The 26,881-nt window shown below is 41.0% G+C and overlaps 1 protein-coding gene across 2 annotated transcripts in view; it reads right to left on the bottom strand.

The window, feature by feature from the left end:
• Nucleotides 1-26,881, bottom strand: part of MID1 (midline 1) — a 636,259-nt gene that overhangs the window by 385,127 nt on the left and 224,251 nt on the right. The window contains exon 1 of one of the 2 annotated variants that reach the window (XM_067724016.1): nucleotides 1,454-1,616. The exons of the other annotated variant lie outside the window; for it this stretch is intronic. The gene's annotated coding sequence lies outside the window, so the exon portion shown is untranslated. Of the gene's footprint in view, nucleotides 1-1,453; nucleotides 1,617-26,881 lie in introns of those variants that run through there. 2 annotated transcript variants of the gene reach the window in all.

Genomic DNA, 26,881 nt, shown 5'->3' with positions numbered 1-26,881 from the left:
AAACATTTGCATTAGTCTTCTCAGTTCTGTCGCTTGTGTTATTAATTTTATTTACTAAGACATCTACTGTATTACACACACTGCTTTTCTCGGTTTTATTCCCACTGAGGTGAGCAGGTTTCATTTAAACTGTGTTACCGCAAGCAAACAGTAAGGCTTTTGCAAGTCGAGAGCGCTACATAAAATTGGCCATAGCTTTTGTTTTTATGAATATGCAGTTGCCAATCCCTGTATTAAACCAATAGCCTCACTAGGGAATAGACTATGACTTGCAATTTTTAAAGAAGTGGCCATTCTCTCAAATCTGCTTGTTTGCGCTGATTACTTTTCTTGAAATTAATTAAAAAAATAATTTCTTAATATGAGAGATTGGAAATTGGGTCCTTGTGCCACTTGCCTGCTCCCCAAACCCTTAGGATTAAGTCGCTGTGACAGAAAACAACAATATTTCTCTGCGAGATGAATAATCAAATCGTTCAAACAAGCTCACTCAATTAATAAAACCACCTTGCCATAAAAAAATAAAAATTTGTACCCAATTCAAAAATCACTTTGGATGGCTGTACTATTAAAAAACAAAATCGATTTTCTTTTCAAAAGTTTTACCTACGCCCCAGAACTCAGCTGCAATAGCTTTTTCTTTTCTCACTCAGTTGCCTCTGATAATTGACCATTCCCGAGTATTACTAAAATTCCCCTGCAAGTCTGTTAAACACTTTCACATTTCCATGTTTAATTACATTCAGATTTCAATTTTTGTCTACATATAGAATAGAGCCAAAATTTAACTCAATCGACTGCAATGCCTTTGACATAAAGACTTTATTCATCGTTCTTGCCTTATGTATAAATAGACACACGCTACTTGTCAAAATACAAGAGTGGGCTTCTTTACATTGTCTAGAACAAAGAGCCCCGCTCGGCTTCTTTCTTTCCTCAGTGTCTCAGAAGGTGTCCTTTATTACGTGTGCAGGATGCAAGGATTTTGCTGCCGCATGAATGAAAAATGATACCTTCAGACTGCCTTTTTAGTGACAAATTGCACTTCTGCAGACTATCACACTGCCTGTGGTTTTAAGAACCCCACTTAGATTTACTATTACTTCCTTGGGGAACTCAGCCTTCTCGCAAAGCACCCCAGGGCTCATTTCCACTCTTTCAGAGTGCAACAAAGATGAGAAAGTTTGCTCATCGCGGTGGGAGAGAAACTCTTGGCTAGTAAAAAAAACACTCTCTGGAATGTCTAAGGAGCGAAAATCACTGCCTCTGTGGATTCTTGGGGTACAAAACAGGCAGGAAAAGTTGTCTGGAGGTATTCGCGAAGCATTGTGTTTGTTCAGGAAGGAGCTGTGGAGTTAGCGGCTGAGCGACGCCTCTCCCTTTGCTTCCTGGGTGAGAGCAATGAGGTGTGCCCCTTAGCAGAAGCAAGCAGAGAGAGATCGGTAAAACTCACCGGCTTCCCCATTTTTCCTAGGACGGGGTTTTTGTTCCTCAACTGTGATCTGGAAGAGGCAAACCTGTAGGTCCTCCAAGCAGGCTGCCTCGGATCAGCTGAATGACTGGGGCGTTCAGGAAGCTTGCTCTGTCCAGCTCGGAATCACTCCCCCTCTCCGGGCTGTGTGCTTCCACGCCTCCCAGTCAGCGCAAAAATCCGCCAAACTCAGGTCAGCCTAACAGGTTTCCTTATATAGGTAAACACGAATTGCATTCCTGGTGAAAGAAGTTAACTAGGAAGCCCGGTAACCTGGTTAACTCTACACACGCCAGAATGGCTCAGAGTCAGCCAGTCTGCGTATGGTTTGCTTGCAGTACAAAGGGATTTGTGCGATTTAATTAAAATCATCTTTATCCCGGCAGTCTGTAAAATTGGCTCTTCTAGTGTGAGTCAACAGCTAGTATTTTATATCATGAGCTATGACCGACCTTATATTATATAAAGGCACTGTAGGGAGAAAAATCGAAGCATAGGATATAACTTGTCTTGAAATTATTTTTCAAAGAAGCAAATAGAACATGTGATGGGAAAAGAACACGAACAAACCTCTGTCAAGTGAGACTCCAGTGCCTTGTTTGAGCAGAGTAACTAATAGTTATTCAACTTTCCCAGGCCTTTAGTAGATAATGCAATGAGATCATTTTGAGTTTACTCCTTTTACAATGCAGTAATTGCTACTGTTTTTTTTTTTTGATGGGCGAAATGACACATAATGACATCTATTTATTCCCCGAAATAACCCTCCTGAGCCCACATATTGAAGTGTTATTTGATGGTTTCAGGAAAGAAATCTAAGACTTGTGAATTTGCATAATTACCTGGAAAAAATTTTAAACAACCTCCTAGACTTCAGAAGATAAGAAAATGTATCTTTAAAAGTACTCTGTGGAAGGTCTAACTCTAGGCTCAAAACAGTTTTTAAACGTAAGTGTGTAACACATCAATTGTCTAATAATTGGCTCTCCCCCCTACATTTATCTACCATGGAGGAAAGCAATAATTCTTTTCAAGTCTAACCAATTCCACTGAAGTCTCAATATGAAGTACAGACTCAAGACTTAGCACCTGAGTGTTGGAAGTGAAGACTGCCTGCTAAATAAAACTTATCTTAAAATGAATCATTTGTTCCTATTTCATCCACTGGTTGACTGCTCCTTGAGTAACGCCATTCTTAGCAAAAATAGCTCCGTGTTGCGTTTTAGGTCTCTGCTTGGGAAAGGGGAGAGAACGAATGTTTACACACTACCGAAGCCAGCACCAACACAAGCCAATGATGAAGGGTTTCTGCTAAGAGCAGGAGAGTGCAAAAAACACGGGGCAGGAAGAGTAACTACTCTTTGATTGCATTTTCCACTGGGTAAAGACTTTTCCATACAATTTCTCTTCATATCTCCACAGGAAGTGCGTGTTATTACCTCCTTTTCACGATAACAAAATTGACTCACAGAGATAAAGTGACTGGTCCAAAATCTCGGGATCCACTTGTGGCAGATCCAAAATCCCAGATCTGCTAGAATTGGCTTCCAAGAGAATTTGCGAAAATCAAGTCAACTTGAAGAGACAGAAGAACATTAAAATGGCAGTTTTCCATGTTCAAATATAAGTTTTAGGAATCACATGTCCAGAGAGTTTACAGGCAATACACAAACTGATTAAAATACTCTTCATAAAGTCATAAGTTACTGCTAAAATGACTGCCTTTACATGACTCCAGAATGATCCTAAAATGAGATATTAAGTGTATTTCTATTGAATACAAATTTGGGTTAAAAAATATTATGAAAATATAACTTTGCAAATATTGCACACGTTCTTCTGTTCAGAGTACACACATTTCTATTATATCAAGTTAAGACTCATCTTGACTGCCCCACTGGAAGGAATATTAGTGTTTTCTACTTATTGGGTTTTCATTAATCTTAAATAAAACTCTGTGTGCCATGCTAGGTAAATAGCTTTCACTAATATAGCCCATTTATGATCCCGCAGCTTTTAGGTTCTCGTAATTCCCGCAGAAGCAAGTTCTGTTTGTGCAGGAACTTTAGACTTTATTAACATGTCGATGCAAGACAAAGAATGCATTTTTTTCCAGGGCAGGCTAAACCTTTAAGTGCCTTAAGCTGGCCTCCAAATTTGTTCTTACAATTCTAAGCAAACAATCATTTGGGCTTTAAACATAAAATGTCTTAGGCTATAATTATTGAATTGGAAGGTCAAAACGAAATTTGGATCTGAAAGTAGCCTGTTTCAAAGAGGGAATATAACCCTCTGCTAAATGCATTTTGGATGCCTCAAGAAATGGTTTGGGAAAGACTGGGTCGCGGAAGCAGCATGAAATCAACCTAACCATAGAGGACCCCAATGAGAGAGTACTTACAGCTGAATAATTACACCACGCCAAAAAAATAGCACTTATGGGAAACTAAATAAAATACAAGACCGATTTGAAGGGCAGAAAATATCATTGTGGTTTAAAGAAAACATCAGGGGACAGATTTGAGAAATTCCCAATGACATATAACTAATGAGTAGTTGAGCTATAATTCAAATCTCGGTCCATCAGACCCCAGAATGTTCGCTCTTTCTACTGAACCCTGAGGGTACCACACTATCCAAGAAAGAGCAAATGCCTTAGAGGCAGAAGATGCTTCCATTCTGGTTCCGTCTCTTGGTTGTGTGACCTTGCATGAGTTACTTATAATGTGTCTAAGCCTCACCTCCAAAATGGAAATAAAAATGGGTGCGTGTCTCACAGATGACGGAAAGTACCGAAAGCGATTTTTGAAAAATCCTTCCACGTATTTATTGATGCCTCTATGGTCCGGGCATTCTGCTAGGTTCTAGGAATACAACCATGAGCAAGTGAGGCATGTCTCCCCTTCACGAAGCTAACAATCTTGAAGAACAGCCTGTGCACGTCTATATTATGGAATGTGAAACTCTAATGTTTCCCTAAATTTCGTATAACGCAAACATGTTTAATTGAAGTTCCACCTCAGTACAGAAATACTAATAGGCAAATGTCCAAGCTAGTGCTCTCACTATAGTTAGTGCAAGTTACTCTTACTGACCAGAGGCTGGCCTTACCATGATTACACTTGTTAGACCTGGGCTGAGCCAAATGCCGCCATCATAACGACAATGTCCTTTTATCTCACAGTTGAGGGGGACCAGCATGTTCAACTGAAAAACACCTCGAAGATACTTAGGAAGCTGGATGCACATGGAGTTATTTTATCATTAGCTCTGTATATATGAATGGGATGGAAAAGCATATAAAAGTTTCCCTAAATATGTCAGCCAGCTATCCATCTATTAATCTATTATTAATTCACTTCTACGCACTAAACATTTAATTGGTGTGCCCAATGGATAAGGTTCTCTGAGGGATACACACAGAAAAGGATGTATAGAAACAGAACGGTCCCTAGCTTTACTGGAGATTTCTAGAAAAATGTTATGGTGCTCAAGAGCTGTATCAGGCACAATGGGTGAGGTGATGCTCTGGTAACAAGCAACCCCCAGATCTCAGTAGCTTACAGCAACAAAGGTGTACCTCTCACTCACGCTGCACACTTATGCAGATCACTAGGGAGGGTTCTCCTATCCAAAGTCACTCAGGAACCCAAGCTGATGAAGGTTCCTTTCAACATGTACTTCCACGGCTGCTGACACAGGAAACAGGGACTTGGTGAATCATGAAGTGCCTTTCAAAACTTCACTCCGTAAAGGACACAAACTTCCGCCCACCTTTCATTGGCCAGAGCAAGTCCTCTGGCCCTGCTTAACTTCAGAGAAAGACAGGAGAACCAGACTACATGACGAACGAAGACATGACAGCCATGGCAAATCACCTGGCTGGAGGAAAGGATCCATTCAGTAGACACATTCACGACCCCTATGGCATAATGACTGGCGTTTGAAGTTTGGAAATCACTGACCAGATCCAATTTCTAGAAGACTGGGAGTTTAAAGGTGGACTCACAGATTATCAGTGGTTCTGGCTGAACCTTGAGGGAAAGAGTGACATTTGAAAAGGATGTCCTGAGGCAGGCTCTTCTTAATATTTCTATCAGTTACTTGAGTGGTGAAATAAAAGGCAAGTTGATTTAATTTGCAGATGGTGCCAAATTGGATAGCTAACACCTCAGAGGATTGTATTATAATTCAAAACGACCTTGAAGAGTTGGGGGAAAAAGACGTTAAGAAAGAAGCTTGAGTTCAACAGTGATAAATAGAAGATTGGAATGAAACGTCTACAAAATGGATGGTAGAAAAACCATATTGAGCTAATACTAGCCTATAAGTTGAACATATGCTGGCAGCTTAGCACTTTTACTTGTAAAGCCTTTGGTATGGTGGTATTAGCCATGTAAGCAGTGGAAAATAGGTGTTCTCAGAATACTACTTCACTGGGGATCCACATTTTCAGAAATAAGAAATCGGAGCAAATTCAGAAGCAAAAGCAGAAATTTCCAAAAGACTAAGTGCCCTAGGTCAGGAGTGAGCGAACTGTTTCTGCGAGGAGCGGGATAGTAAATATTTTCAACTTTGCCAGCCATAAGCTTCTCTGCTGCAACTACTCGATTCTGCTACTGTGGTCCAAAACGGCCACAGATGATATGTAAATGAATGGGCGTGACTGTGTCCCAGTAAAACTTGCTTTACAAACCCGGGCAGCCAACCCTGGGCTATGCTTTGCAGACCCCTACTCTCTACATTATCAGAGCTGTCCCAGAATGGCAAGGGACTCACATTTACTGCAAGTGCCCAGAAGGCGAGAGGGACACTATTTTGGCCTAGTTCGTTTAATACTGCTTTCCACACAGGTGCTAGTGAAGAAACTGGTGAAATAAATACAATTAAATTAGCCAAAAATGTTACTATACTGGTCTCCTTATTAAATATTCAAAAAGAATTGGACCACGTAATTCTTGAGAAGGTCGTGGAAATAAAATCCAAAATATAGTTTACCTTCTCAATTTGTTAAATATTTATCAATTATATTGTCTTTTAGATATAAAAATATGACTGGTAAAAACTATAATAAACCTCGAAAAGAAGGATCACAAAAATGAAATTAAAGGGAAAAAAATTTGCAAAGCAGAATGTACGCATATAGCCCCTTTAATTTTTTCCCAAGTTCTTTGTAACTAGCTGAGGTTGATAAAGCAGATGTTGTCTTAATTAGACACAGGTGAAAATGGAGACAAGGAGAGGTTAACTCAGTTGTCTACTGTCACCAAGCTAGTGATGATGGAGAAGAAAATAGGACCCGGGTTCCCTGGGTTTACAATTCTAGACCATGATAAACACCGAATGCATAGGAACTCGGAAAAGAGAGCCAATACGGAATGCAATGAAAGCCCTGCGGCGTGTCTTTCTGGGTGCCTGGAGGAAAGCCCAGCACTCTAACTATCACCTCTCTTCCCTCCCCCAAGCGCCCCGCACCCCCTCCCTCTCCAAGCTAGTCTGCTTTGCAGCCAGCCCCATGGCCTACCCCTCCTGTGATCGAGCCCTGAAAGCTAAAGCCTAGTTATGGGTGACTGTGTGTCCAAACGCCCCTGATCCCGATTCTGACGACTTCTTTCTACCGCCTCTGACCCTTCCAGTCTCTCAGCCTCTGCACTATAGGGCGGGATCATTCTTAGTGCTGGGGGCTGCCCTGGGCATTGCAGGATGCTCGGCAGCATCTCTGGCATCTTCCCAATGGATGGCAGTGGCACTCTCTCTCCCCTTAACTCCAAGGCGCGACAACCCAAAGTGTCTTCAGACATTGCCAAATGTTCCCCGGGTGCTGGGCTGGGGTGCAAAACTGCCCCTGGTTGAGAAACTCTGAACTAGATCACTGTAGCTGCTTTTTCTTTTAGTGGGATTTTAGTTCCCCGACCAGGGATTGAACCCGGGCCCACGGCGGTGAAAGCGCCGACTCCTAACCACTGGACCTCCGGGGAATTCCCCATAATTGCTTCTTAATTGCTCTCCCTACTTCTGCCCTTGCCTCTCCACAGTCTATGCTTCACAGAGCATCCCAAACCATCTTTTAAAAATATACATCAGATCATGCCATCCTCTGCTTGAAACCTCTAGCAGGGGACTTCCCTGGTGGCGCAGTGGTCAAGAGTCTGTCTGCCAATGCAGGGGACGCGGGTTCGAGCCCTGGTCAGGGAAGATCCCACATGCCGCGGAGCAACTAAGCCTGTGCGCCACAACTACTGAGCCTGAGCTCTAGAAGCTGAGCGCAGATTCTCCCCTAGAGTATCCAGAAGGGACGCAGCCCTGGAGACACCTTAATTTTAGCCCAGTGAGACCTGTGTTGGACTTCTGACCTAAAGACCAGTACAAAAATAATTTGGGCTGTTTTAAGCCACTAAGCTTATGATAATTTGTTACAGCAGCAATAGGAAACATACACCTGGCATCTTCACGGCTAACCCCTAAAGCCTCAGAATTTATGCAAAAGTTTTCTCCAGGAAGAGGCCATCCATGATAAATGACACCCCGAAAGGACATCACCACCCATCCCACATGCAGTGGTTCCATGTCAATTGCCCTATTTTATCACCTTCATAGCTCTGATCACTATGTGACATTACCAAAAGGCAAAAACGATGACAAACGAAAAAATAATAATAATAAATGGGGTGGTCTTTTTATCTGCCTTGGAACAGGAATGTTGGAGAAAGAACCAGGTTTGGATTAAGTAAAGAACGTTTATGTTGGATGAAAAGACATTCTTGACGGTAGTTGGAGTAATTGCACAATGAAACAGGCTGCCAAGAAGGGCCACGGAGGACTAGATCGTGGCAACACTTACAGAAGAGATGAGATAACTCAAGTCAGGAGAGTAGGTGGAGCTCAGCCGAGAGCATTTACTTGATGACCTGCTTGTTCTTCCTCCAGCTTGCAAATGTGTGTAGCACAAAGCAATGAATCACAGGACAACATCTGCATGTAATTGCATTTCTGTTCCAATAATAAATGTTTCAACTGCTATGCTATTTATGAAAGCTGTTATCATAAAGAGCCAAGTGGGGGAAATTGGAAACACAAACGCTTATCTTAAGAAACCTTTCCTTTGCAATTCAGTGTCCAAGTACCCAAACACCCAATTCGCTGTAGTATATGAAATGTCCCGGGAGTTTCTTTTTTGAAATTCTATTTGAAAGTGATTTTTAGGTGTCTAAGTCCCTGTAAAAGCCCTTTCTGTCACCCATGGTTTTCGTAATATTTTTTTGAACCCGAAGAGGAACAAAGGCTAGAAAATTGTTCATTATTTCCCTCACGGACTCATCGTCTGAATTTTGGGCCCATGGTCGATGGGGGAGAGAAGGTGTTTTGCACTTTCTTTTCAGTCAAGATTGTTTACTCTCAAAACAGAAAACGAGAATGACAGATTCTCCCACCCACCTCACTCCCACAAACCTCCCCACCCGCCAGGATTTGGGGTCTTTGAATAACTCGCGAAATGCCAAGACAGTTTAAAATTATTAACCACCCATACAGAAAAGAATAGGAAATAAGAGAAACTCTTATTTCCTCGGATCAGCCTGCCCCCTCACCTCCCCACGGTGGCAGATCGTTTTCCCATAGGCCCTGGTACAGGAGAACCCGGCTCCTTCATTCAACGATCCCCACGCCACCAGTGCCACCAGTGGCACCAGCAAAGGCTAGCAATCATTCTGGCCTCTTAAACTTAGCTTGGAGGGAATGCGTGGTCCGCGAAATCAAGCAAGCTGAATTTTTAAACAGTTCACTTTACTTGCAGTTGCGTCTGTCAATTTGGGTAAAGCATGAAAACTCGATCAAGCCACAGAGAAAATGAAGCCAGAGCTCTTATAAGCCTGCCTCTTTCCATTTCGCCAGGCAGGTGTTTCAGGATGATGTCTTTGACAGTTGCTCTTTTAACGAGATGGCAAAACACCATGCAGGAGGGAAAATCCTCAAAAAGCAATGAAAATAAGCAACTGTACAATAATAATTCTAAACTGCCCCCCCCATTTTCCCAAGGTCTGTATCTCTTAACTCCTACCTGCTTAGCTCTCACTACATTAGCACTGTTTACAACACCGCAGTTGAATATCAGAATCAAAAGAAAACTTCGAACATCCTTTTAGGAGGACGAAAATGTATCACAGCTTTCCGAAGTTATTTTTAATTAACTCTTTAAAACCCAAATCGATAAGAGCGGTTGCACTACGGAGTGGCTAGTATCTAGGCTGCCTGAGATATCTCTTTTTCCCCACCCGGGGACCCTGACCTATGGTATAGATGAGGCTGGAGACAGATATAGAGGTTTTCGTTCACTTACCAAGTAACATTGATTAAATACTATGTGTCAGACACACGTTCACATTTGGGGGTAGATAACAGCAATCTAACTAAAGGTGGGAAGAGTTTCAAAAGTTATGTTATAGTGAAACGTATAAAATATTGCATTTTCTTGTTTTTGCATTAAAAGCAATGTGCATTTAGTGGCATTAGAAATCAACAAGAACACATTACCAGTGATAAGTGATGCTGACAGCAATGTTACGATGTGATGAAAAGGGTACTTCACCTCCTTGGTATCCTTCCCCAAATCATGACCCCAGTCTAATCATGAGCAAAACAAGAGATAAACCTAATGTCTTAGTGCATCTGGGCTGCTGTAACAGGATACCACAGGGTGGGGGGCTTAGAAACAACCGAAATTTATTTCTCACAGTTCTGTGGGCTTGAAGTCTAAGATGAGGCTGCCAGCATGGTCAGGTGAGCACCCTCTTCTGAGCTGCAGACTTCTTGTATCCTCACCTGGCGGAAGGGGCTAGGGAACTCTGTGGGGTCTCTTTTATAAAGGGTACAAATTCCAATCATGAGAATTACACCATCACATTGCAGATTAGGATTTCAACATATGCATTTTGGGGAGACACAAACATTCAGACTGTGGCAGCTAAAATGAGTGACATTCTATAAAATACCTGACCAGTACTCCTCAAAACTGGGAAGGTTTGGAAAAGGAAAGACAGAGAAACTCACAGCCCAGGGGAGCCTAAAGAGACACGATGACTAAATACAGAAAGAAGACATTTGTGAAAAAACTAGAGAAATCCGAATAAAACCTGTAGTTTAGTTAATAGTAATATACTGGTGCTGGTTTCTTAGTTTTGACAGAAGTGTCATGGTAACGTAAGATATTAACATTAGGGAAAACTAGGTAAAGAGTATAAAGGAGCTCTCTGTACTTATTTTGAAACTTGTTAACCTAAAATTATTCCCCCCAAAGTTATTTAAAAACAGAACAAAACAAGAACAACAAAACAACATACCACATTCATTTTACACTGTGGCCAGAGAAGGAAAAACAAGATTGAGAAAAGATCCATCGAAGAAGGACAGAGACCAGAGGCAGGGAGGGACATACAAAGAGCAACAGACAGATAGAGAAATAGACGGGTGGGCTCCAGGAGGGTGTTAGAGCTCCACGGCCTTGTTATGCGGCTCCCCGCTATTCTCTTAAGCTACAGGGATCAGAGAAAAGGATCATTCTTTAAAAGAACTCAGAGATCTGACATAGTTTGGAAACATATTAGCATACAGAGAATCTTCGCAACGTCAGGTATATTTTTTTCCTATGTGGTTCTGAAGGTTTTGTAGGTGTGTCAACGAATAGCTTCGGTTTACCAAGTTTTTCAGGAACCTCGGAGAGACTGATCACCAAACTTTCAACACTGAAAGCTGTCATTTGCCAAAGAGTTGCTCTCTGAGAATGCCACCTCTCTAGTGTCCCAATGCCACCAGGGCTACATTTAGAATTGGTATTTCACTTAGTCCTAATAAGCACTTCTATTTAGAAATCAATCTAGTTCCTGGTCTACTTGGGAATATATATGACGGGAAGCAAAACAAGATAGTAAAAAAAAATCCCTAAAGCTAGGTTCTGTTTTTATGGTTGCACATATGAAGTCTTTGGGGTTCTCTTAGAAGAGTTGTCCCAGTATTTCACAGGGGTTTCCCCGATCCTTTACCCCCCCCCCCACAGTTAATCTGAATTAATGCAGGCTAAGAATTTCTGCTGACCGGTGTGCACTCATTTACACTTTCTATGGTATTTTCTAAAAAGGACTTGAAACAGTATTAACAATAAGTGAGGACAGTCCGGACCAGGTTAAGTGTGAGATATTAACAGCCAACCATGTATTTCGTGGATGGGATACTCACACCTAGGTCACCAAATCTTTTACTGAGCTTGATCGGAGAATCCACGTACATATTACACGGAAGAAATCTCTACCTACAAACCGATTGAGATTTTTGGTAATGGTTGCCATGTTGAAAACGGGAGAAGAGGGAGATAGACCTGGGAAGACATCTCAGGGGACTGCATATTTCAGCTTGAATTAATTTTATATCATAAATGTGAAGTTCTTGTGAGCTTGGATTTAAACTTTAATTCGGCAAATTACATAAACTCTTCAGTGAGAGCCAAAGTTCTAAAGTGCCCGCTTCCATTTGTTTTCTTTTTCCCCTTAAACAGCATACCAAATCTGAATCTGATTAAGTCTGCTAAATTCGTTATCAGTGCTAGGAACTATGTATTCTGTACAGAAAATTAACTTCACTTAGAAATGCATGTTTTGGTGGTTTTACTCCTAAAAAAATGCTGATTAGAAAAGCAATAAATCCTGGGAGAGGCCAAACTTCATTTTTCCCAATAATGAAAACAAGGCTGGATTTTGAGGGATGAAGACACATAATGACTTTACATTAAACTTGCTGTCAGTAAGGGATGTCCTGGTTACTCTCTGCTGAGCACAGTACGTGGCACTTAGTATATATCTAGCTTTCTTCCTATGTATCTACCTATCTAGCTAGCTATCTTTGTATCTATCTATCTGTCTGTCTAACTACCTATCTATCTACCTACCTATCTATCTATCTCAAAGTTTCTCAACCTCAGCACTACTGACATTTTGGATCAGACAATTCTTTGTGTGTGTGTGTATGTGTGTGTATGGGGAGGGAGCTGTCCTATGCACTGTGACAACCAAATATGTGTCCAGCTATCGCCAGCTATTCTGGGGTGGAGGTGGGGCAGAATCTCTCTTAGGTAAGAACCACTAATTATTTCTATCTCTATGTACCTACATACCTATAAAAAAAAAATGAACGAACGGATTTTATAGTAAAACATCCAGGCTTCAACCTGGCGTGACCAACTAAGAAGGTGAGGAAGATTAGCGGGATTTATCTCATATGATAAAATGCATAATATATATCTATTGTAATAATAAACTATAATACTATTGGGTTGGCCAAAAAGTTCACTCGGGTTTTCCCGTAAGATGGTGTGGAAAAACCCGAACAAACTTTTTGGCCAACCCAATATGTAATAAATGCAAGACAATATTTTGGGATTCCCGTATGTTTCCCTCCCCTATGCCTTCTACCTACTACTCTTCTGCATACCAGGTGGCAACACACTTTTTCTGTGCACACTGCTTTCAGATACAGCTTAGAACACATAAGTCAATTGTTTTGCAAAATCAAGTTAGTAAAGTCCTAGCAGATCATAATAATCTGAAAAGCAAAGCTCATTTGATATATAAAAAGTAGGCTTTTGAGGGGAAAAAAATGGGATTTTTTTTATTTAATAAGTTTTTCTTTAAATATTAAGAGCCAGGGCCCCAGCTGATTCAGACCACAGAAAGTAAAAAAAAAAAAAAAAAAAAAAAAAAACACCCGACCAAAGAGATTTGGTTTCTGGAAGCAGAGACAGTACTATCCTATTTCCCATCTAAAAGATGAGGAAAAGACAACTTTACGGGGTACCCTGCCCACTAACCCAGTGGCTTGCACACAGTAGGTACTCAATCATTATCATCTAAAATAAATTATGCCACATTTTTAAGAATATATAACTGGTATATCAATACTTCATTCTAAACTTTAATCATAAACAAGACCATAATTAGAATAACTTGGATCACTTTCTCTGAATCAAAAGCCCAGAGTCTGCATTTTCATAACGCACCAGACTCCTCCATATACCACAGCTGAGTAGAACACAGACATTCAACTAGGAAGCAGACAGATGACCTTGGGTATGCCATTAAAACTCTTTGAGGCTCTTTGATCCCATCATCTGTAAAAAGGGAGAGAGAACAATTTCTACCTTTTAGGGTTTCTCTGAGGATGAAATGAGATCAATAAGACCAAGTGCCTTATTATAAACATTTAGTCATTTGCTTAACGCCCCTGGAGACTGGCTTCCATGGTCAACAGCTTTGAATGCAGGACCAAAATTAATGTTCCTCCTGTGCTTGAATCAAGAACATATCCGTGAAGCCTTCTGAGAAGAGTAACATACATTTATACATGATACAAACGTAGATACAGTGGCAGCAGTGTATGCCTTACTCTTTCAAGGTAACTCTTCCATCCTATCCCTCCTTAAACAGAAAGAGGATGCATTTAAAAATATATGACTCCCTTTTAACCCTGACCATTGTTTAAGGGCCCCCAGGACACATAATCCCAGGAGGTGGACAGAGAAGAGATCAGCTTCAGCTTAAAGTCAAGACTGAACTGTTTCTCCACAGCTGCCCTGGCTGACCCAGCTTACTGACCCTTGTCTAATTTCCAAAACATGGTGGATTTGACTATTCTACTCCGGGCTGGGTGACCACCGTTAACTCGACCCCTGGTGTAAGTGACCTCCACGGCCTCATTCTCTCACTGCCTCATTAATTCACTCGTTCCTTCTCTGATGAACTATATTCAAGTTATAGTTAAACAGTGACACTCAGTGTTGCGGAAGATCAAAGGATGATTCAGGAATTTACTGTGTGAACAATCTGCTCTCACGCATACACATATACACATAATACAGATGTATGTGACATAAGAATCCAACTAATATGTTTCTAAAATTCAATGAGAAAAAGACTACAAATAGAGGCTTCTGCAAGTCTTTGCTGAAGGGCATCTAATCTGGTCTTTGAGGCATGGACAGAATTTGGTCTTAAGGAGAGAGTGACTCTATAGGTGTTCATTTTATAAAACTTTGTTAAGCTGAACATATACACTTAAGTTTAAAACATTTTGGCAGACTCTTTAATCATCATGTTTCTAAAGTTTGCACTACATTCTCTGCTCTTTTGACCATTCCAAAATATGGTATCTGAAATCTATATTTTAATTAGGCTAACAAAATTATTTTGTCAAACCACTTCTAACAATAATTGGGGTGTACTGATGAAATGGAAAACCGGGATTGGGATTCATCCATCTAAGTCATCTAAAACTCTGAAACCAAGATAATTTTCGCAAAGAAATAGAATCTATAGTTCTCTTCGCTTTCCTTGACTGAATATTTCCTCTTGTAACATATGGATAAGATTATTGGTCTCCCTGAGGTGTGTGGCTATTAATGGGAGTTACTAGGGCAATTTGTTCAAGTACTTTAATGAGCCCAGTGTATTTGAGATCAGCTCAGGATATCTTTCTTCCACGGGCAGACTGACCAAGGGTTCAGGAGCTAGTTCATCCATCACAGCATAAAGGGCCTTAACAGAATCTACGTAATGGGTGGAGGGTGAACTACTTACCCACAGTCCCCTGGGGGAAATCGACAGTTAGATTGGTAAGTGGCTTGGAGAGCCAGGGATGGCTTTGGGAAGGACAAAGAAGAAGAGGTGGAGTAAGATATAGGAGAAAGTCCAACTACCGAGTGAGAAAATGTTTCAGTGGCTGGTGGCTTTGGAGGGTAAGAGATTACGAATCAGGGGATCCAGGGGTTAAGCTTAAATATGGGGATTCGTATACTCTAGTTATGTTTCAAAATCAACTTATAATAAATGACACAGACAAAATAGAACTGTTAAGGATAAAAGAGTAAGAACAAAATAATGAACAAAAGGAAGCAGTTGGATTAGAAAGCAAGTCAGCACAGTTATTACAACTGAACACAATTATTAGCTCTAAGACCCTGGTAGCCAAGGAAGAAAGGGAAACGAGACAAATTACACAGCTCATGTGACATACAGAAAGAGACAACCATTTCACCAGCATCAAGCCATAGATATTTGATTCAATGGATCTTGTGGTAGACAGAATAATGGCCTCCCAAAGATGTTCATGTCCTAATCCCTAGACCTGTGAATGTTACCTTACACGGTAAAAGGGACTTTGGAGACATTATCAAGTTAAGGGTCTTGAGATGGAGAGGTTCTCTCACATTATTGCTGCGGACCCAATGTAATCACAAGGGTCCTTATATGGGAAAGAAAGAAGTAGGAGGGGCATAGTCAGAGAAGGAGATGTGATGATAGCAGAAGAGGTCTCAGTGGTACCATTGCTGGGAAGAGCCCAGGACCCAAAGAATGCAGGCGGACTCTAAAAGCTGGAAAAGGCAAGGAAACAGATTCTCCTCAGAAAACTTCAGAAAGAGCTAGCCCTGCTGAAACCTTGATTTTAGCCTAGTGAGATCTATTTTCAGACTTCTAACCACAAAATTGTAAGATAATAAATTTCTGTTTTTTTTCAAACCACTAAACTTATGGTAATTTGTTACAGCGGCAATAGAAAATGAATACAGATTGTTTTTATAATGGATCAAGAGAAAAATCATTAAAATATAACTTTTAGCTCACTTCTGCTGGAAGTAAAAATAATATGGCTGAGTTATATAACTTTCTGCTGAGGCTGACTAGGTATAAGAATCAAGACTAGAGAATTTGGAGTGATTTCTAAACCAGGCACATCAGAATCTGAGATGATGATGAAAAATTCAGATTCCCAAGTCCTCCAGTATTGCTAAACAGACTTTGTGGCTAGGACCTGGGACTCTGTATTTTTAACAAGCATCTATAGTAGTTGTCATTATTGCAAACAAATTACTACAGAATTTAGCAGATCAAAACAACAGACATTTACATTGCCCAGTTTCCGTGGGTTAGAAATCTAGGCATGCCTCAGCTGGTTCCACTACTTCAGGGCCTCCTAAGGCTGCAGTCGATTCACCAGCTGGGGATGGGGCCTCATCTGAAAGTTTGACTGGGGAAGGATCCACTTCCAAGCTCACCCAGGTGGTCAGCAAAATTCAGTTACTTAAGGGCTTCTGGACTGAGGGTCTAGGTTCCTTGCTGGCTGTTGGTTGGAGGCTGCCCTCAGTTCCTTTTCAGACAGACCTCTCCAACATGGCAGTTTGCCCTATCAAAGCCAGCAAAAGAGAGAGTCCACTACAAAGGCAGGGATTACAATCTTAGTAATGTTATCACTGAGGTGACATCCCATTACCTTTGCCATATTCGATTGGTTAGAAGCAAGTCACAGGTCCCACGCACACTCAAGGGAGGGGCTTACACAATGGTGAGAAAACCAGGAGAAGGGATCACTGTGGGGGTGGGTCTTCTTAGAGTCTTTCCACCACAGCATTCCGGATGATGCTTGTGTACAACCAAGTTAGGAAAAGGACTAACCAAGGAGACTAAATGATTAGAAGGAAACGACCATTTCATTTGGGCTTTTGACAGGAAGCGGACATGAAACATTTCAAGACTGTGGGCTCTGGTGATATCTCAGCTGTGTCCTTTACGTAAAAAAAAGATGTTATGGGTTAGCTCAGTGTCTGGACCTTGGAGACAGTCATTTTCACTACCCCCAGGCCCCTCTCTGCTGCCAGCTCAGTTGCTCCCTGTCTCTGAGCTGACCTCGACATCTCAGGGTAGCAGCCTAAGTGGGAGGGAGAGAGATGAAGGAACGAAGGGGGATAAGCTGACATGGTAATAGTGGGTCTCTGAAATTCATGAGTTTTGATTATTTTTACTTTCTTGTCAAAAAAATGTAAATTTTGCCCTGTTACGATATAAAGAGAATCCCTTTCACAATTTATGCAGTCGATTTTAAATACTAATCCTATTTCAAGCTCCATCACATTTTCCTCAAATATTGAAACGATAATCTGGCAGAAACACTGGCATGTGCTTGCCAAGCCCTCCTGGGCACAAAACTAAACAATATTTCCCAGCCCCTCGCAGTGAAGTGAGGCCAAGGAATGGAGTTGGCCTGTGGCAAATGGCCTGCCTCCTCAAGCCTCCTGCTTGGGCCGTGAAACTCTCTCTTCACTCACCCCTTGGCCAGATATTGAGAACACAGCCAATGCCTCTGAGGCCCTAGTAGTGACGGAGCCACTAGAATGAAGGCAGATGGATCCCCAGACAACTACTCCCTTTCTACTGTCATTGGCCAACTACGCTGGAGTCAAATGTGAGTAATCAACAGTTGTGGGAAGTCACTGTTCATCTCAGCAGCTGACATTACTTATCCTGACTAAAACGGTTGTATTATTTTCTTTGTAGGACAAATGTCACACGCTGGGTATAGAGGGACAATGTAACAGAACAGGTCATGAGGGTGGCGACGGGGGCATACACCCTTTGTGTTCTTCCCTTCTAAACTACACAGTACCCTGGATCATGCTACACACCAGTTCTCTGTCTGTGGAAAATGAGGTCTTTTCTCAGTGGGTCTGACAGAGTGGGGCCTCCTATTCTGACTCAGACACTGATTCTAAGGGGGCTGACTGCCTGGAATTGACATACTCCCACCCAGCTGACTTGAAATCATGACACTACTAGAAGACCCTGCTTCCAACCTGTGCCCCAGACCAGAGAGCTTCTGTATTAATGCTAGTCTGGCCCAAGCAGAGGTTGGCTACAGCCTTTGCACACCCTTTGTGTAGTGGAAAGTTTGCTTCCACTTGAGGGTGCAGTGATGGCTCAGGCCCAAGTGAGATGGCTCTCATTTCTACATTAACACACAAGCCTGTGCCATTAAGGTACCAGCCTGTCTTGTGTCAAGATCCAAGACTTAACATTTTTTTTTTAAATTTTTTGGCTGCGTTGGGCCTTCGTTGCTGCACGCAGGCTTTCTCTGGTTGCGGCGAGCGGGGCCTACTCTTCGTTGTGGTGCGTGGGCTTCTCATTGCAGTGGCTTCTCTTGCTGTGGAGCACAGTCTCTAGGCGCGTGGGCTTCAGTAATTGTGTCACACGGGCTCAGTAGCTGTGTCACACGGGCTCTAGAGTGCAGGCTCCGTAGTTGTGGCACACGGGCTTAGCTGCTCCGCAGCATGTGGGATCTTCCTGGACCAGGGCACGAACCCGTGTCCCCTGCATCGGCAGGCGGACTCTCAACCACTGCGCCACCAGGGAAGCCCAAGACTTACATTTTTAAAAAGAAGAAAAAGACCATTGAAGCCAACTAGTAGCAAAGTTCTCGCTTTGCAATCACGAAGTTCTTGGAGGAAGCAACTGTTGGAAAATACACTGCTTCCCACTGAGCTTTTCAGAACAGTGATAATCATGATCACGGGCACAGCAACCACCAGGATAATAATGCCATTTAATATGTGTGAGGCCTTTGTGCTCAGTATATCATGTTTTGTGCAGTTTTATTTAAACTTCTGAGATAAAGTATCAATATTAGTATTATACTGCCATGTGCTGATAATAAAAGTGACTTGCAGAGAAGTTGCCACACAGCTAATAAGTAGGAGGAGCCGGGATTAGGAGGCAAATCTAACTCCAAAGATGACGTTATTAACTCTGTGTGTGTGTGTGTGTGTATAATGAATAGATTTTGTAATGATTAGACTTTATATATATATATATATATATATATATACACACACACATACATATATATGTGTGTGTGTGTACTGAATAATATTTAAACCATATAGATGTATGTGTATATATGTAATGAATAGACTTTAAACCATATTTATATGTATGTATGTATACATATACTTATTTAATAGAATTTAAACCATATATGTATATACATCTGTGCATCGAATAGACTTTAAACTATGTATTGGGTTGGCAAAAAAGTTCGTTCGGGTTTTTGTAACATCTTACAGACAAACCCGAACGAACTTTTTCGCCAGCCCAACATTTATATGTATGTGAGTGTGTGAGTGTGTATGTGTGTGTGTAATGAAATAGAGTCCCCAAGGAGGGAATGCTTACTTTGCCAATGCCCCAAAACTAGTGACCGAGGTAGAAGTCTACCCTGAGCTCCCCCCATCTATAAAAGGGACCTTCCTGAAGTCTACGTGTTAATAAGGGTAACTTCTAATAATTTCAGCATATGTTTGAAAGGCTTTGCAAAGGGCCAGAAATATGCATCTCCTGAATCATGCCAATAGAAAAGGCCATGAGATAGTCTAAAACTGGAGTGTCCTATGGATTATAATATTAAAGATTATTTCTAGAATTTATTATAATGTTGTATTTAAAAGGCCTGGATTAAAAAATGAACACATGATATCTTATACAACTAATTCAGAACTTGTGGAACTTGTGAATTAATATGTATGCTAATTTTAAAAAGTATAGTTCTTAAGGTTTTTTGATACAGAGGGTTTAAAAATATGTAACATCTTTAACTTTAGCCTGCACATATACAGAGCTTTGGAATATCATCTCCCATATCAGTTATGAACAATTATTTGGTAAAAATACTTAGGGCTTAGGCAGAAAATTCTCTTAGTTGATATTCAACTAATGCTTGCTTACTTATTTACTGAAGGAATAAATGAACAGATGACTGATATGAGAATCACACTACTGAACCTGATGATAATTAAAGGTTATAAAGTATATGCCACAGATTTTCCTGAGTAAAACAAATCAGACAACACTATTTGTCACACATACAAGACAAATGTCAAGTTACTAAGGGGAATCCTCCTACACTGTTGGTGGGAATGTAAACTGGTACAACCACTAGGGAGAACAGTATGGAGGTTCCTTATAAAACGAAATATAGAACTACCATATGATCCAGCAATCCCACTCCTGGGCATATATCTGGAGAAAACCATAATTCAAAAAGATACATGTACCCCAATATTCACTGCAACACTATTTACAACAGCCAAGACATGGAAGCAACCTAAATGTCCACTGACAGAGGAATGGATAAAGAAGATGTAGTACATATATACAATGGAATATTACTCAGCCATGAAAAAGAATGAAATAATGCCATCTGCAGCCACACAGATGGACCTAGAGATTGTCATACTGAGTGAAGTAAGTCAGACAGAGAAAGACAAATATCATATGATATCATTTATATGTGGAATCTTAAAAAATGGTACAAATGAACTTATTTACAAAACAGAAATAGAGTCACAGATGTAGAAGACAAATTTATGCTTACGGGGTGGGGGGGAGTGGGGGGAGGGATAAATTGGGAGATTGGGATTGATATATACACACTACTATATATAAAATAGATAACTAATAAGGACCTACTATATAGCACAGGGAATTCTACTCAGTACTCTGTAATGACCTATATGGGAAAAGAATCTAAAAAAGATTGGATATATGTGTATGTATAACTGAATCACTTTGCCATACAGCAGAAACTAACACAACATTGTAAATCAACTATACTCCAATAAAAAAATTTTTTAAATGTTAACTGATGATAAACTTGGCAGTTTCGTTGAAAGTGTGAATTAAATTCTGATATGGGTCTCTGCTGCATATTCCTCAATTTGAGGACTGTCTTATGCCAACTCAGGATGCCATAACAAAACACCATAGACTGGGTGATGTAACACAAATTTATTTTCTCACAGTTCTGGATGCTGGAAGTCCAAGATCAGGGTACCAGCATGGTTGGGTTCTGGTGAGGGCTCTCTTCCTGATTTGCAGATGGCTGCCTTCTCACTGTGTGCTTACATGGTGGAGAGAGACCAAGTTCTCTGGTGTCTTCTTATTAGGGCACTAACCCCATCAATTGGGCCCCACCCTCATGACCTCATCGAAATCTAATTACCTCCCAAAGGCCCCATCCTCAAACATCATCACATTGGGGGTTAGGGCTTCAACATATGAATTTTGAGGGGACACAATTCAGTCCATAGCATGGAGTAATGAGGTCGTGATTCAATTTTTAATTTTCTAACCAACAGTTGGTTACATTCTAGAATTCTGTTACACTGACCTCATATCACAAGCCCCTCACTATCATGGTTGTGTAACAGGGTTTCTCAACTTCACCACTATTGACAGTAGGGGCTGCTGTCCTAGGTCTTGAAGGATATTTGACAGCATGCTTGGTCTCTACCCACTGGATACCAGTAGCCTTTCCTCTAGTTGTGACAACCAAGATTGTCTCCACTCATTACCACATGTCACCTGGGATGGTTGGGGGGGGGCCTCAACTGTTCTGCTTGAGAACCACTAGTGTAGAAGAATGATGAGCACGTGTGGGACGCCTTCAGCAGGGAGCTGTAACCCCATGACCTGGATTCACTTGCAGGTATCAACATTTATCTGGGTGGGACTCAGGCCATTGACCTTCTTTTGACCTTAGTTGGCTCCAAGCCTCTTTACAGGTATCCTGAAGTTAACTGGTGACCTAGTCCGATCTCTCCATCCAGTTTAATTTTTTTTTTATTGAGATATAATTGACTTATAACATTGTGTAAGTTAGGGTGTACAATGTGTTGATTTGATTCATTTATATATTACAATACAATTACCACTGTAGCATTAGGTAACACCTCTAACCCGTCACACAACTATCATTCCTTTTTTTGTGGTGAGAACAATTAAGATCTACTCTTTTAGCAACTTTGAAGTTTATAATCCAGTACTGTTGACTATAATCTCTATGCTGTGCATTAGATTTCCAGGACTTATTTATCTACTAGTTGCATGTTTGTGCCCCTCAACTACATCTCCCCAATTCCCCCACCTCCATCCCCTGGTAATCACCGCTCTACTCTCTGTTTTCATGAGTTTGGCTTTTTAAGATTCCACATATAAGTGACATCATACAATGCTTGTCTTTCTCTGTCTCGCTTATCTCACTAAGCATAACGCCCTCAAAGTCCATCTATTTTGTTGAAATTGGTAGGATTTTCTTCTTTCTCATGGCTGAATAGTATTCCATTGTGTGTGTGTGTGTGTGTGTGTGTGTGTGTGTGTCTACACACACACATACATAACACCGTTTTCATCCATTCATTTGTTGTCAGACACTTAGGTTGCTTTCATATCCTGGTTATTGTGAATAATACTGCAATAAACATGGGAGTACAGATATCTTTTCAAAATCCTGTTTTCATTTCCTTTAGATATATAGCCAGAAGTGGGGTTGCTGGATCGTATGGTAGTTCTATTTTTAATTTTTTGAGGAATCTCCAAATTGTTTTCCATAGTGACTGTACCAATTTACATTCCCATCCATCCAGTTTACATTCTGGCCATATGGATAGAACTTTCTTTGTTCTCGTCAAAATACCTAAAGTTTAAACTTTAATTCTCACCTAACTCTCCTGGGATCTGGCAGTTACTTCAAAAAAAAAAGTACTACTATACAGGCTACTTTTAAAATTACTTAGATCAGAACAGATATTAAATATGATACATTTCACTCTCTTGACATTGACAGCTATTAAAAAAAATTGATGAGCATAAGTGTTTACATGTATCTTCTTTTTTAACAGTCTCCAAAGCAAACAATCTTTTTTGCAGACACTTAGATGAGGTTTTAATAATGTTTCATTAAGATCTCCGTAAGACTTGTAGCGACATTTACATTTTGTTTCAGTGCTACAGGAATGAATTGTTTTTCCTCAGGGGAACAAGGTCTCCAAAAATACCTTAAGGGAATGCTTAAGGGAAACAGACACAAATGCTAAAGTTTCCTATTGCAGCCCAGAGATAAACTGAAGAACCTCTCTTATCCAAAGAAGCAAATGGACTTAACTCCTGAATTTGCTACCAAAAATATATTTTCACTGATGCTCCCCGTGAGTTAACTCAATCTCAAGTCCCGCCCCCCACCAAAAGCATTATGTAGTAAGTGGGCAGGTGTAGTTTAAACAAAGAAATACAAACACTTATGCCTCTACACGAAAAGAAAAGTTCTCCAAGTCATCCTTGGAGAACACTCAAGTGTCTCCTCACTGTGTTTCCTCAAGTTTCCTTCAAGTTTCTGGTCAGATTTGCCAATGCTATTGTTGACAGAGTCCTCTCAAAACCAGAACATAACATTCTGTGCTTATTCTCTCTTGGTCATTCTCTAATAAATTTATTTAGAACCAAGACATGTTATTCCAAGCTGCAAGGTCCTCAACACAGCACGAGCAATCTGGGTTTTCTTCCATCTGCCCCTTATATCTTTTCTCTTAATAACAGTCCAGTAATCCGATTTGAGCTTGCATTTTACTCGGGACTCTATCAGGCAGCAGAGAATTCAGTTTGCTCACTTGCTTCCCAAGAACCCAGGCTGAAAAGAAGTCTTGTTATTGTCAAAGCAAACAACATAATTTGAAGACTTGTAAGGCATTAAAGGGATAAGAAAGAAAATGAGGTCCTAGTCCTTCAACACGTGATCTCTCAGTTTTTACTCTTCGGTGGGAAGCAGAAGGTGACTTTGTTTTCAATACAAAGTAGAACTTAAAAAGAAAAACTTTTGTAAATAAGGAGTTTTCTCGGTTGCCCCATGGATGATTTTCAAGGGCACAGGCAAAGCATGTGTTACTACCGAGAGGATGTATTCCCGATCAATAGTTGACGCAAAAGCTCCTTTCTTGTCACCCCAACTTGCCCACGTTAACTCACAGCTAAAACCACATGAGAGTGCCAGGGTATATTTATCCCCCTCTATGCACAATTCTTAGCTTATACTGTTGGTTCAGATCATCTCCCTCAAGATATTTTAACCAGAAGAAATAGTTTGCTTTAAACCAAGAGTCCCAGGTCTCGGCTTAAAATCTGTAATGTGCTGAGAACATTTTGCGGGGCAGCACTCTGCTACATCTGCCTACCAGCTGCCAGAGGCGTAAATACACAGAGCAAATCTCCTATCAGAGATGCAGGAGACTTTGATATCTTAGAGGAGAGAAGGTAACACAGAGAAAAGCTGTCGAAACGGAGCGGGAAATTCCCCTTCTTACCTTGCCCTAGACATCCCTCACCCCGTCCCATGTTTTGAAAAGTCATCCTACAACTCAGAGCTCGAAGCTCAGACTTCTCATGTTCTTGTTGTGGCTTCTGACCTTTCAGCTGACCCACTGATAACCCAGCATAAGAGACATTAACTAACCATATGCTGCAAGGTTGGACCATCCCTTAGGGGGTATTGAACTACACGGAGAACCCTATGTCCTGGCAAGGGAAACACAGTCTAACCCAATTTTTTTTTCACCACTACATGCATTTCACGGGCCTGGGAAAAATGGATCTTCTTACTTGTTTAACCAAACTCCATCAAAACAAGACTGGGTGTCGCCCAAACAACTAATCAGAGCCTGGATTTTATTGTGGCTCGAGGGGAAAGCAGAAAGATCATTGACATTTTCTTGGCTCTCAAGCTACAGTAGGGGACCTCCCAACCCACACATTCCTCAAGGGATACCAAATGTCACTATAATTGATATGGAAAGGGGTATTAACTCAAGAACCCAGATATCCTCATTCTTGTTTTGGCAAATTGATTGACATAGATGAGGGTAGTCATCTACAAAGACATCGTGCTACACTTGTTCTTAGTGCCTTCTTAGAGTTCAGTCCAAAATACTGAGCTAATTCTCAAAACCTCGCCTCTGATGTCAGAAAACTTGCAAGAACTCTATGCATTATTAACAGCAGAGAGCTACTGCTCAATCAGAAGGCAAGGCCTGCTACGTAACCTCCCTTCCAGAGTTAGAGATCACTGTCTTCCAACAAAGTAAACCTCCAACACGAGGAAGGCAAAGAGCCAGAGTTCCTTTCTTAAAACCTCTAGGTCAAGGTGCCAGATTTTCCAGCCATCTCTCCCAACCATAGGTGGCTTTCCCAGTTTCAAGCGCTTATCTAATTTTTATCCCCACCGCCCCTACTTTGGTTCAAGCCATCTTGTCTTCCTTGCATAATCACATCAGACTGTTTTGTTTGGTTTGGTTTTGGCAAAAGTTATTGAGGTATAACTTACATATTATAAAACTCACCCCCTTTATGTGTACATTTCAATGATTTTTAGTAAGTTCACCAAGCTGTACAACTATCACTGTAACCCAGTTTTAGAACACTGCCATCACCCCCAAAGAGATCCCTCTTTACTATTTACGGTCAATCCTTGTTCCCACTCAGAGAGTCCTCGGAAGGGTTAAATGTATTACAATGTGTGAAGCCCTTAGGACAGTCCTCACTGAAAGTTAGTGATGACCAACGAATTCTTCATGTTTTGCCTTAGATTCCACTCCCTTTTAGAAGCTGTCTCTGATCCCATACGTATGAGCTTGCTCCTTGAAATCAATGTTTCCATAATACTTTGTTCTTGTTGTATCATGTTATCATTGCCATCATATTGCCATTTACTGGCCCATCCCCTGGCAGTCTCTGAGTTTTGTAAGGCAAATTAAACCGCTTCGATCACTTCTACCACATCTGTCTCCCAGAGCATAACTCACAGTAAGTGCTCATTAAAATCTTTGCTGAATTGAAAAACTGTGCTAGATGTTCTCTAGATTCCATCCATTCTCACACCTTTCTTTGTCCAGTTTTCTCTGCCAGAGAGACCTCCATGGACTGTAGTACCCAGACTACTGATCACCTGCAATTTGGTTGGGTTTGGCCAAAAGGAGGATCTGGCAAGATTGAGCGTGTCATCTGATTCCTGTTGGGACCCTAAATGGTACAATGACTGAGCATAGCCATTATTATACAATTCACATTCCTGCTGGGGGGTTCGGGTGGCAGAGGTGGGGGGGCCTCTTTGCTGTATTTTGTTGGAGAGGTGGTGGTGCGGGAGAAAATTATTTCATTATTAAAATAGCCTGCGATGTTTATAGTTGTTATTTTTACATGTATACATGTCATTTGCCATATGCCAGCATGTGTTATTGCCAATGGTTTCCATATGGATCGTTCTTAAAGCATTTTACTGGTGGATCTTGCTACAGTGTACTCTGCAGTGAAGACTGGGTAGTAGCTTGTGATTAATGGAAAATCGTGGTCCACCCAGAGTGCTAAGATTCTTCAAGCATCATGATGCTTTCTGGGTCCAGCTAACGGTACATTTCCCAGGCAATTACCTCTAGTTCCATTTGAAAAACAATGCTGATATGTGACGCCATAAGTTCCATTACAGCAATAGGCTGTAGACAGCCATGTATCAAACTCTGAAACCAGGGAAGATCTGTAGGTCCAAAGACCACCACCCACACACCTGTGTGTCTTATGTTGATCTGTTAACGTCTGTTGAGCACACACTCCTTACAGAGCATGGTCTTATTTGGTCTGTTCCATAGAAATAAGAGGCCTGGACTGAACATTCAAATAGTTTATCATCTAACTGTGGCTTTGTGTCAAGGAGGTGTCTTTTATATGC

This window comes from Pseudorca crassidens, chromosome X, assembly GCF_039906515.1.
Source record: "Pseudorca crassidens isolate mPseCra1 chromosome X, mPseCra1.hap1, whole genome shotgun sequence".
NCBI lineage: Eukaryota > Metazoa > Chordata > Mammalia > Artiodactyla > Delphinidae > Pseudorca > Pseudorca crassidens.
This window is presented reverse-complemented; position numbering and strand designations above follow the sequence as displayed.